This window comes from Myotis brandtii, unplaced genomic scaffold (genome assembly GCF_000412655.1).
Source record: "Myotis brandtii unplaced genomic scaffold, ASM41265v1 scaffold274, whole genome shotgun sequence".
NCBI lineage: Eukaryota > Metazoa > Chordata > Mammalia > Chiroptera > Vespertilionidae > Myotis > Myotis brandtii.
The window spans coordinates 3,456,032-3,467,164 of NW_005360425.1; the positions used below are offsets into that span (position 1 = coordinate 3,456,032).

Genomic DNA, 11,133 nt, shown 5'->3' on the forward strand with positions numbered 1-11,133 from the left:
GATGGGTGGGTACAGAGGGGGAAGGGATGGGTGGGTACAGAGGGGAGCCAAAAGAGAAGTTCAATCAGAAGGAGAGTTGTTTCAATAATTAACATACAGGAAATTCCTGAAAATGAAATGGTTGGGTCATGGGGTGAGCAGTTTGCATGTAGTCTCACTTTGTAAGTTGCTCTTCACGAAGGTTTTACGAATTTACGATCCCGTCAAGGGTACATGAGGGGATGTCATGGAGACTAGGGTTAAGCATAACACTTGTGCACAGGAAGCGAGCTGGCCGCTGCGTTTGCCATTATTATTACAATTATCTTCGCCAATCTAGTCAAGAAAAGTGATATCTCATTTTTGTTTTTAACCAACGTGTCTCTTTTTGACTTTGCAGGAAATTGAGCTGTTGAGGGGAAATGAACTATCTTTCTTTCTTAAGTCACCTTTGTCAGACACCTTCCTGTGCCCCTTGGGCATGTCCAGGTCCTTGGCCTGTAGTCCCTTTGTCCCAGCAAAGGCCCTGGAACTTCGAGGCCGCTCCACATTCCATGTGGCTCTGGGTTTCCCGAGGCAGGTGCCAATCAGAGAGGAGGGTGTTTTGAAACCTGGGTAGGTTGGGTGCCATGCCCGTGGGGAGTGACCTGCAGAGGCCCTGGAGGCAGAACCCACATGCCATTGGGGGCGCTTAGAGATCCCAGGTGCTCCTGGATGATAGTAATGCAGCTATCTGAATATTAACAGCACGGCCATTAATATTAATGACAATAATAAACAAGTGCGAGGGTTATTTTGAGAGAGGGCTGCTGCTCCAGCTGTTGCCTCCCTTCTTGAAGAAGCTTCTGAGGTTCTCTGCCTTCCTCTCCCCAGACCTGGTGCAAGACTCAGTGCCATCCTCATGCGTTCTGCTGGGGCAGGGGCAGAGCCAAGGGCACCTCCAGCACTTTGGATCGTAGGGGAATCAATGAGGGAAATCCCTGTGCGAGGGGCTCGGTGAGCGGTGCGGGGCTGCGTATGGGCAGCCAGCTGTGAAGACTCCACTGCTGACCCTCCTGGGCATCAGGCCCAGCGTCGACATCCCACGAGGAGCCCGGGCAGGGGGCTTGCAAGGGGCCAGTCTCTTGCAAAGGTGGCTGGAGGAATTACCCCGCTAAAGTGGTCATGAATTATAGAAAGGAAGAGGGGGGAGGAAGACCCAGAAGATCATATGTGTAAATACACTGGAGCGGCGGCCAGACATAAAAGCCAGCCACCGAGCTCTTGTACCCACAGCGCTCCTTCCCTGCGACCCACTCGTGCCAAGTGCACAGCGAGTCGCTTGCAGCCTCCTCCTTCAAAGGATTTGTTAATAAGTCAATGACGGAACATCTAAAGGGGAAAAATATTTCTCTTTATAGTAGGAGATAATTGTCCCAGGAAAAAAAATAAAAAACAACAAACCTTTAATTACAACTCACATGGAGAAAGCTTGATTTGTGGGCCGGGCCCAAATGCTGAGGAGCTGGATGTAAAATATTTGTAATATTTAGGGAACCTAGAGTTTTACATAAAAGTAAACAGCATTGCCTGAAGGCACAATTTCCAGCAACACAATAAAATGTGCAGTGAATTTATGGCGGCCATCCATTAGCTCTTACCAAGGCAACGTCGCCCCTATCTGTCGTCCATCATTATAATAGAGGGTTAATGCACCGAATTTACATAAAAAAGTCATATTGTCTGCATGAATTATTTACACTCGAAGCTGTTTTTACAGCTTGGTTTCAAGCTGGATTCTGGGAGAGATTCTGCCAGTAAATTACTCTGTGGAGACCTGGTTCTATAACTGCGCTCGGAGCCGGCAATGAAAAGAAAGGAAAATGGGCAGGCCCTGGCGGGTCGTTGGTGCTGACGCCTCTCGGGTGGGGGCTGGAGGCAGTGGTGGAGGCTTTAGGAGGCTGTTGGACTTTGCTGAGGATGGGGCTCCGTCTCTGGGCCCGCGGCTTCACGTTTGCTGCCCAAGCTGCCCCGGTGGGCAAAGGCGGTTTGGGCCCGCGAAACCACAGCGATCACTAGAGGTGTCCCCGGGCTCTTGGTGGCTGAAGCCAGAGGTCTTTCAGGGATCAGGGTCCTTTCAGGGAGACGAGCTGCTATGTTTGTTGGAGCAGGGACCTAGCTCAGCAGTGTGAGCATTACAACCTCCTCGTCCCCACTGTACAGATGGGAAGACTGAGACCTCAAGAGGCACCTATTCAGGAAGCAGGAAGCTCATTCATCCCCGGTGGGCCTGGGGAATGTGGAACCTAGAGACACTTCGGATTCGGGGAGAGCGGGGCTGGGATGGGGCATCCTTGGGGGACACATAGAAAGTGATCATGCCTCCTATCTCAGCCTTTACATTTTCTAGGACCTGTTGTGAGTGGAAGGCAGTTTTAGTGGTTGGGTTGGGGTGAGCTGCTTTGTGGCACTGGGTTCTTAACTTCTCTTCCCTTTAAGGTTTGGGGTCCTGGGGAGAACTGCCCCTGCTTCCAGGTGATGGGGAGCTATGGGAGGCTGGTCATGCAGTGGAAACACACCTGGATTTTTAATTCCACGTCAGCTGTGTGGACTTGGGCAAGCCTTCTGGGGGCTCAATTTCCTCATCTGTAAAATGGGATTTCTACTCCCTAGTTCTCCAGCCTCCCCCAAATGACGAGAAGCTCAAAGGTGATCACATGTCTGGGCAGTGTGTGATGTGTTACGAGCAAGGTTACAGGTGACAGGGGTCAGCAAAGGGAGTCTTGAGATTTGGGTTGATAGAGGGATAGATGGAGAGAGAAGGCCGGACAGTCCGACATACACATAAAAGAATCCCAGACACAGAGAGAGGGAGAGACAAAGAGCAAACACACAGAAACAAAAGAAAGGATATGAGATGAAGAGGAGAGCAGAGGTGACTGTCACGGAGAGACGAGAGCCAGGAGAACTCAGGGTGCCCGAGGCTCTGACCTCCAGGAGCCCAGAGGATGTTTTCCTGGCCAGCGAAGAGGGTGGCAGGGTGGCGTCTGCCCTGGGCCAGGGCTGCCTCTTGCCTGGACCCTCTCTCTCCATCCAGGCCGAGAAGTGCCGGGGCTTCCTTCTGGCCTGTGGGTTCCTGCCTTTGCTCCCTCTGCTCTTCTATAGCACAAGGAAGCCCGAGCTGATGCCAGCCTGCCCCCGCCCCTCCCCCAGCACCTGGGACGGGCATGTGATTGTTGCTGCTGCACTCCCAGGTCTCCCGCTCCTGGAGCAGTCATAGCAGGTCCCAGGGGCCTGGAGACAACAAATGACTCCCCGCTGACGGGTTGCTGGCTGCCTCCTGCCTGCCAGCCCGTTCCGCTGCACACCGCAGATAATCATGTAAGGCCAGGGAGCCCTCCTGCCCGTGCCGGTGTGATTTAAACCTGAACTTTGCTTTGCTTTCATCCCCCGGAGAAGCCAGATTTAGATGATAAATTTCTCTGTCTCCCTGGGAACGTGCACACACATGTGCACAGACACACACCTGCACACACACATAAAGGCGCTCACACATTGTAAAGTCCCCAGGGGTGAATATTTGCACACAAACGTGTCCACCCCATTTGCAAATCACATGTGTATCCATTCACGTAGGATGCTTTTGTGCACACACATGCCATCCAGAGAGCTCCGGACCGCAGGCTAGGGCAGGGGGAGCGTGTGGTGGTGGCTGGAACAGCTGGAACCTGTGGGGGTGGGTGGGAGAGGGTGACGGGGACAAGCGGTGCCGAAATTGCAAGAGGCCCTTCAAATCTCACCCCACCTTGCTGTCTGGAAGAGGGGAATGAGGGAATGTGTGCATGTGTGTGTCTGCGTGTGAGTCCCTGTGCATAAGACTGTGTGCTTAGCGGTAGGTGTTCACAAGTGGGGGTGCCTTTGTTGGGTGCTGAGGTTGACGGCCTGTGGACAGGGGAGAGGGTGTGCATGGTGCCTTCTGGCTGCGAGGGTCCTGCTGGTTCTGACGCCCTAGCCTCTTTGTGTGATCCGGAGGGTGTGTTTCTCTTAGGTTTGAGTGAGAGGGCTGGTGTGTGTGTGTGTGTGTGTGTGCGCGCGCGTGCGGAGTATGCTTGTGAGCATGTGCATGCCTAGGCGTGTTGTGTGTGTCTGTGTGTGTGTTGTGTGTGTCTGTATGTACGTGTGTGTTTGTGTGAGTGCCCTTTTCATAGCAGAGAGGGTGTACGTGTGTGTGTGTTGTGTGCGTCTGTGTGTACATGTGTGTGTGTGTTGTGTGTGTCTGTGTGTACATGTGTGTTTGTGTGAGTGCCCTTTTCATAGCAGAGAGGAGGTCCACGTGCCTATGTCTGTGTGGAGTCTAGTGTGAGTGTGTGATGGTGTCTTGGAAATATTCTGGGGTGTGTTTTGTGCAGTGGAAAAATTTGAGGTGAGGACAGGTGGCCATCCTTGCTTAAAACCCTCCTCCCTTCTTACTCCTTCTCTGCTTTAATCTCCATTAACATTGATCACCATTGAACACACCATATATTTACTTAGAGTGGACCCCCTTACCCGGGGCATGCATTCCAAGACCCCCAGTGAGTGCCTGAAACTGCAGGTCATACTGAAGCCTACATATACTATGCGTCTCCCTGCACGCACATTCACATTATGGCTTCTCTTTGGCCCATCTGAACTGCCAGCATCACTATCCGCGCTGTGGGGCCACTAGTAAGTAAAATAAGGGTTCCTTGAACACAAGCACTGCGATACGACGACAGGACAGTCGTCTGATAACGGTGGCTACCGGCAGGGAGTATATACAGTGTGACTCTGCTGGACAAAGGGGGGGGGGCTCAAAAAGACATGCATTTAAAACCCATTAGTTGCTTGTTTCTGGAATTTTCCATTTAATATTTTCAGACCATGGTTGACCACGGATAGCTGAAACCATGGAAAACGAAACCTCAGGTAAGGGGGGACGGCTGTATCTCTTTTGTTTGTGGTTTCTCTTTCCCCTGCCAGAATGTGAACGCTAGGAGGGCAGGAATTTCAGCTGTGTTGTTCATGTCTGTACCCCCACCATGAGGACAATCTCTGGCACACAGTGGCCCTGGGGATGTTCAATAAATATTTATTGAATGAAGGAACAAATAACTTAATCACCTTCTTCAAGAGTTCCCTTCAGCGTCACTTCCCTTTTCCCTGGAAATGTGGTTAATCATACAATTACCATATGTGGACCCGGAGGAGCTGATATCACCAAAGTGCAGGAAAAGCCAGGTGAAAGGGAGAGGTACCTTTACAGAGTGTTGCTTATCTTTCCAGGCACCGTTTTGATGAAGCTCTGAGGGTGGGAGCACAGATTTTAGGGTGTCAGGAAGGGAGGCGGAGAAGATAGAAGGTTTACCAGTGATGGTGAACCTCTGACACGCGAACTCATTTTTTGGGTTGATTTTTCTTTGTTAAATGGCATTTAAATATATAAAATAAATATCAAAAATATAAGTCTTTGTTTTACTATGGTTGCCAATATCAAAAAATTTCTATATGTGACACGGCACCAGAGTTAAGTTAGGGTTTTTCAAAATGCTGACACGCCGAGCTCAAAAGGTTTGCCATCACTGGTTTAGACAGCACTTGGAGGAAGAAGGAGAAATCGTAATCGCTGGGAGAGGCGGTGGGATCCCATGATCACTCCCCTGACGTGGTGACATTGATCAGCCTTCCTGCCGGGAGGGTCCCAGGCGCGCGGTATCTGGTAGCCTCAGCAGGTCTTCGGGTTTATGACAGGGCGTATCTAACGTAACGGCGGAATGAACATTGGTGGGAAAATGGGCTGTCCAGTCCCAGAGCCGCTGGCCGTGCACAGGTGGCTGCTGAGCACTCTGAGCGTCACTTTCCTGATGAAGCCCCAGCCACCCCACTTAAAGCTTCTACCGCCCCCTTGCCAGCACCCCATTCCTTGTTCTCCTTTTCCTTTTGTCCTCACCACCCGCCTGCGCACTCAATGACCTAGTCCTTTAAGTTTGCTTTGTGCTGTTGGCCTTCCAGTTGGAATGAAAGACCTCCCTAGGGATCGGACCTCTGTCTGTCTTGGCCACGGATGTATCCCACGTGCCTCGAAGCAGGCCTGGCACGGAGCAGGGGCTTAAGCCATAGTGACTGGATGGGTGGCTGGCTTTCTGTCTCTGGAGCGAGGGCATGAGTGGACTTGTGAGTGTCCTTTTTATGAATGGGCTTGGGAGCGAGTGCTCGTGGTGGTGTGACCGTCCAGGCTGTGTTTCAACTGTGGGGGTGACTGTGTTTGGGAGGAGAGTGAGCTGCTCCCAAGCTCTGTCCTCTGAGGCCCCAGGGGCAGTTTTCTGACATGGGCCTCAGGGGCTGGGCACCCTGCCTGGATGTTGTTAAGGTTTGCAAACCGATCCACGGATGGATGGCTTCCTTTGGAATCCCTCAGGATCCTCTCCTTGACTGGCTGCCCCCATGGTGGCCATGGGCCTGAGCCCCGGCCCTGGCAGCTTCCTGGGTCCACTCCCTCCTTTCCCCAGGGCCAGACCTGGACCCCAGGCTTGAGGGGAGGGTGAGGACTGGTGCTCAGCGATGCAGGACAGCCATGCTGGTGGCTGGACTCAGCATCTAGAATCTAGATTCTAGATAGTCTGGACACATGATTGGGAGAAGGGGCCTTGGGGTGCCCCTTGACAGGCGGGGATCCTGGCCATTCGGGGTCTAGGAGGCAGCGGGCAGTCCAGAGGCCTCAGGGTTCTGCAGCAGGTGACTGGGTCCTGATGAAGGGCAGGGGAAGAGGGTCCAGGCTGCCTTGTGCTTAGGCTGTGGGGGAGGCAAGGCCCCAGGTGTCAAGAGCTTAGGTTGATGCGCATGCGGAGATCAACCCACTGACCCTGGCCTTCAAGGAGCAATGGGTCTGTGCCTCAGTCCGCTTTATGTGGAGGTGGTGGGCACAGAGCCACCGGGAGATGGGGTGAGGAGTGGCCACCCCATGATGACAGTTTCAGGACCCAAAAGGCACTCAACCAAGTGAACTTGGACTGAGGTCCAAAGACAAGTGCAGTAGGGCCAGAGACGAAGTCCCCCCGTTAGGCCAACATTTAGGAAATGTTGCCCAAGGTTGAGAGTCTGCTGTTCAGGGTCAGACAGAGCTCTGCTCACCTTTCACATCTACTGGCTGTGTGATCTTGGAAAGGTTATTTAACTTTTCGGAACCCCAGTTTCCTCATAGGCAAAATGGAGATAGTTTTTATTTCATAGTGAGATTGAAAGGATTGAGCTGTTATTATTCTTATTATTTTATTTAAAAGACTGAACGGATCCAGGAAGGGAAGATTGCCTTGACAGGAATTCACATCATAAAGACCTCAAATTAGTGTGAGGGCCTGGTATGGAGGTGAAATCGGTGACACTCAGAGAAGAAGGCAGGGATCCCTGGAGCCCACATCGGTTCACCCAAAACAGCTCAGTTCCTTCTCAACAGCTCAGTGACTGGTGGATGAAGAATATGAGCTTGAGTGGATGGAGCAGAATCTATATATCGAGCACCTACTGTGTGCCAGATACTTCAATACATTGCCTTCATCTTCACACCCTTGTGCACGAGCTATGACAATCTCCATTTTGCAGGTGAGCAACGGACTCTCCGGGAAGTTAAGTGACTTGCCCAAGACCATTGGAGCTGGGATTCAGGCCTGGATCTATTCAATCCTTTCTGTCATGTCACGCTGCCTCCTAAGACACAGGACAGGGTCTCTCATGGCTTTTGAGGACACGATAGTGGCTGTGAGGGCACAGAGGGACTTCCCATCTGGCCGAACAACAGCCACGAAATGTGCATATGAGTGGAACCAGGTCAGCCTGTAAAGGTCTATGGGGCTCTGCCTTCTACCCAGTTCTGACCAATGTATGTCAAGGATCCAGAAGAAGACGTAAGGGGTGCAGGCCTCTAACAGGAGGAGGTGGCAGAACAGAGGAAAGGTCAGATAGCAGAATCAGGACCCCGAAGGATCTCAATGGGCTTGCGTGACAAGGATGTCACAGGGATAAATGCTGGGGCCCATCTCAACTACAGGGAAGATTGTAGAGAGGAGCAGCAGCTCATAAGAAAGAGATTTAGAAGTCATGGGCCATTAGGCTCATGATGAGTCAGCGGGCTACATTAATAGAGGTATGAGGTTTGGGATACGGGAGGGGACCACCATCCTGACTTGGGGCAGTCACTATTGTTCATATTTGAAGGTCAGGTGTGCTTTTCTGTTTTTTCTTCAGTTCTTCCTCTTTTCTTGGGGGGTGGGGGTGGGCAGGGGGTTCTTAGAGGAACAGAGCCCTTCTAGAGTTTGACCCTTGGGTCCCATCCAGAGCGGCCCTCTGAAATGACACCTTTGAAGCAGAGAATGAAGCTGCAGATTTTCAGAACTTGTGTTTGAGCAGCGAGTCCCGGGCCTGATCTTTATGTCACGCTGCCCTCATTTGGGGGAGAGACAGTGCTGGTCCCTGATGCTCTGACACCGGGAGAGGGCCTGGTCCCCTTGGCCACTGGCCAGGCGCAGCCGCCCCCCTTCCAGCTGTCTCCTCCCTGTCTCAGAGCCTTTATCCCGGTGGTCAGTGGTTGGCCAGGGCCTGGCAGGGCTGCCTCTCCCAGGCCGGAGGCGGGCAGGAACGGAGAGCCTTGCGGCTGCTCACAGCGGGGCCGGATCCCCGCTTGAGCTGGGGTGTCACCTGCCAAGCGGAATTGGGCACAGGAAGCGCCTGGCTCCAAGGCGCACTGTTTAATGTGGAGGTTCTGTTCCTCCGAAATGCACTTCTCCTGGCAGCTGCAGTGAAGGGAAGCTGTTGAGCTTCCCTCTCATGCCAGAATCACAGCCACTTTTTCCTGAGAAAGAAACAGGGCTGCAGACAGTTTTACTCATTAAAGACTTCTTTTCCTCTTAAATCTGTTTTTGTACAAAAAAAAAAATTTTTTTTTTGCATGAACGGAAAAGTAAAACGGATGATATTGAAATAAACAAGGCGTTTGTGATAGGAAGGTTAAAGCAGATTGTTGGGGGTGGGGACGGGGGGTTGGCTACGCCCCACGTTTCTGCACACAGGCTGCTCCCAGCCCGGTGAGGGTGGGAGTGAGATTTCAGGACTCTGCTCACCTCCCAGCCCTCAGGAGCTGTCTTCTCCAAGTGTCTTGGGGTTTCACCTGGGAAGGGAACTGTCACTTATCAAGAGCCTACTAAGTGCTGGGCGTGGACTATGGGGGAGCTCATTCTTTTAGGTAAAGAAAGTTGAGCCTCAAGTGGATTTGGGCAACCAGTGAGGGATATTACAGAGCTGGGATTTGAACCTCCATCTACCTGACCTCAGATGTCACCCTCTTTTCGCTATACTTTGTTACCCTGAGCAGTTGTGTTTGGAGCTGGGGCTGTACAAGGAGGAGGAGAATGAGAAGAAAGAAGATGGAGGAGCGGACATCCTGCCTGGCGAGATAACACAAGATGCTGACCACTGTGAGTGAACGAGGCCCCAGGCGCTGGGTCCTGACCAAGATGGGTGGGTGATTTGGGGGAGGGTGTGGGGTGTGGATGGGGTTGGTTGGATAACCAGGATGGGCTTCCTGGAGGGGGCAGGTCTGGCCTCGCAGCAGTGTGAGCACAGGCAGGAAAGGTGAGAGCCGCCTTGGGTGTGAGGAGGTGAGTCAGGGTGGGGTAGTGATGGTTGTAATGAGAATATAAGTGTTGAAGTGCAAGGAGGGGATCCAGTTGGGGAGTCTGTTGCAAAGGCAGATCCCTGAGGTGGGAGGCAGGAGTCTGAGTCTTGCCCTGGCTCCGCCACTGGCTTGCTGTGAGATCGTGGGCAAGCCCCTTTCCTCTCAGGGCCTTGGATTGTCTGCCCATAAGATGATGGAGTTGAACCCGAGGATCCCCAACGTAGGGCCCCAGGAAGAGAGAAGGTGACAGCAGGATCTAAAAAGCCTTCTTAGCGTCAGAATCATGAAATGTTAGTGCGAAAAGGAATCACCGGCTGAACCACCTTCCTTTATGTCTTAAAGGGCGAGTATTTGTTTTCCAGGTGAAGGGAAGGGAGGTGGGAAAGAGAAGAAAGGGCATTTCCGGCAGAGGGTATAGTGTGAGCAAAGGCACGAATGATGTTGAATAAATAACTTCGTGGGTGGAGGAAGAGCCAAGCGCTCAAACAGGTGAGGGAGATGGGGCCAGACCTTGGAGGACCAAGAGGCTTCGGTTCCATCCTCTGGGCCATGGGAGGCCATTGAAGGGGTGAAAGATCGCTTTGGCAGTTTCCTTGATGATGGATTAGACAGGGGCTGGCGGTGGGTCCAGGCAAGGGATGAGAGCAGAAAGACTGGTGAGGAAGCTCTGGTGAGAGGGTCACCGTCTGAGCAGGGAGCAGAATGGGTAGGTTGAGGACAGCCTCTGCTCCAGAGGAACAGATAGGGCTTGGCGATTGATTGGATATGGGGATGGTCAGGGGAGGGAGAGTCAGGACTCCCAAGTTCCTGGCTTGGCAATATTCACTGAGACAGGAAACACAGGAGGAGGGATAGGCTTTTTTGGGGGAAAGATGATGAGCTCAGTAATGGATTAGGTGAGTCTGAGGTATCAATAGAATATGCATGTAATGGGCTTTTTCTTTCTTGCTTTCATTGATTCATTGAGTCATTGTTTATTGAGCACTTACTATGTGCCAGGCATAGCTGGGTACCACCTTCCTGGAGCTGTCCATCTAGGAAGTTTTCCTAAGCTGAACCTGGTCTGCTGGATTTCTACCCACTGGCTTTCTTCTGCCCTTCAGGACCTCTCAGGAGGGTACCGTCCTTCAGAAACCGGTGAGCGTGGCTCCCCACATCACCTCTGGCTCAGGGAACACGGAGCTGTGGAGAGAATGCGGACTTCAGACAGTTGTAAAGAGATGGATTTCAGCCGGAGTGCCTCTCTGTGCGGCCTCATTTGTTAAGTGGGTTTAATAAAACCTCTCTGACAGGCAGTGGTGTGCTGGAGTCGGTTCCTACTGGCTTGTTTTCCTATTCAATATGATGTTAATTTCAGGTATACAGTCTAGGCCAGCCGTGGGCAAACTACGGCCCGCGGGACGGATCCGGCCCGTTTGAAATGAATAAAACTAAAAAAAAAAAAAAAAGACCGTACCCTTTTATGTAATGATGTTTACTTTGAATTTATA

At 52.0% G+C, this 11,133-nt stretch overlaps 1 long non-coding RNA gene across 2 annotated transcripts in view; it reads left to right on the forward strand.

Annotated features, from left to right (window-relative positions):
- The window catches only part of LOC102248236, a 48,839-nt gene extending 37,907 nt beyond the window's left edge, over nucleotides 1-10,932 (forward strand). The window contains exons 1-3 of one of the 2 annotated variants that reach the window (XR_313731.1): nucleotides 7,440-7,575; nucleotides 9,341-9,443; nucleotides 10,747-10,932. This is a non-coding gene — a long non-coding RNA (uncharacterized LOC102248236). Of the gene's footprint in view, nucleotides 1-7,439; nucleotides 7,576-9,340; nucleotides 9,444-10,746 lie in introns of those variants that run through there. The other variant, XR_001362567.1, reaches the window with a different exon arrangement.
- The last annotated feature ends 201 nt before the right edge of the window (nucleotides 10,933-11,133 follow it).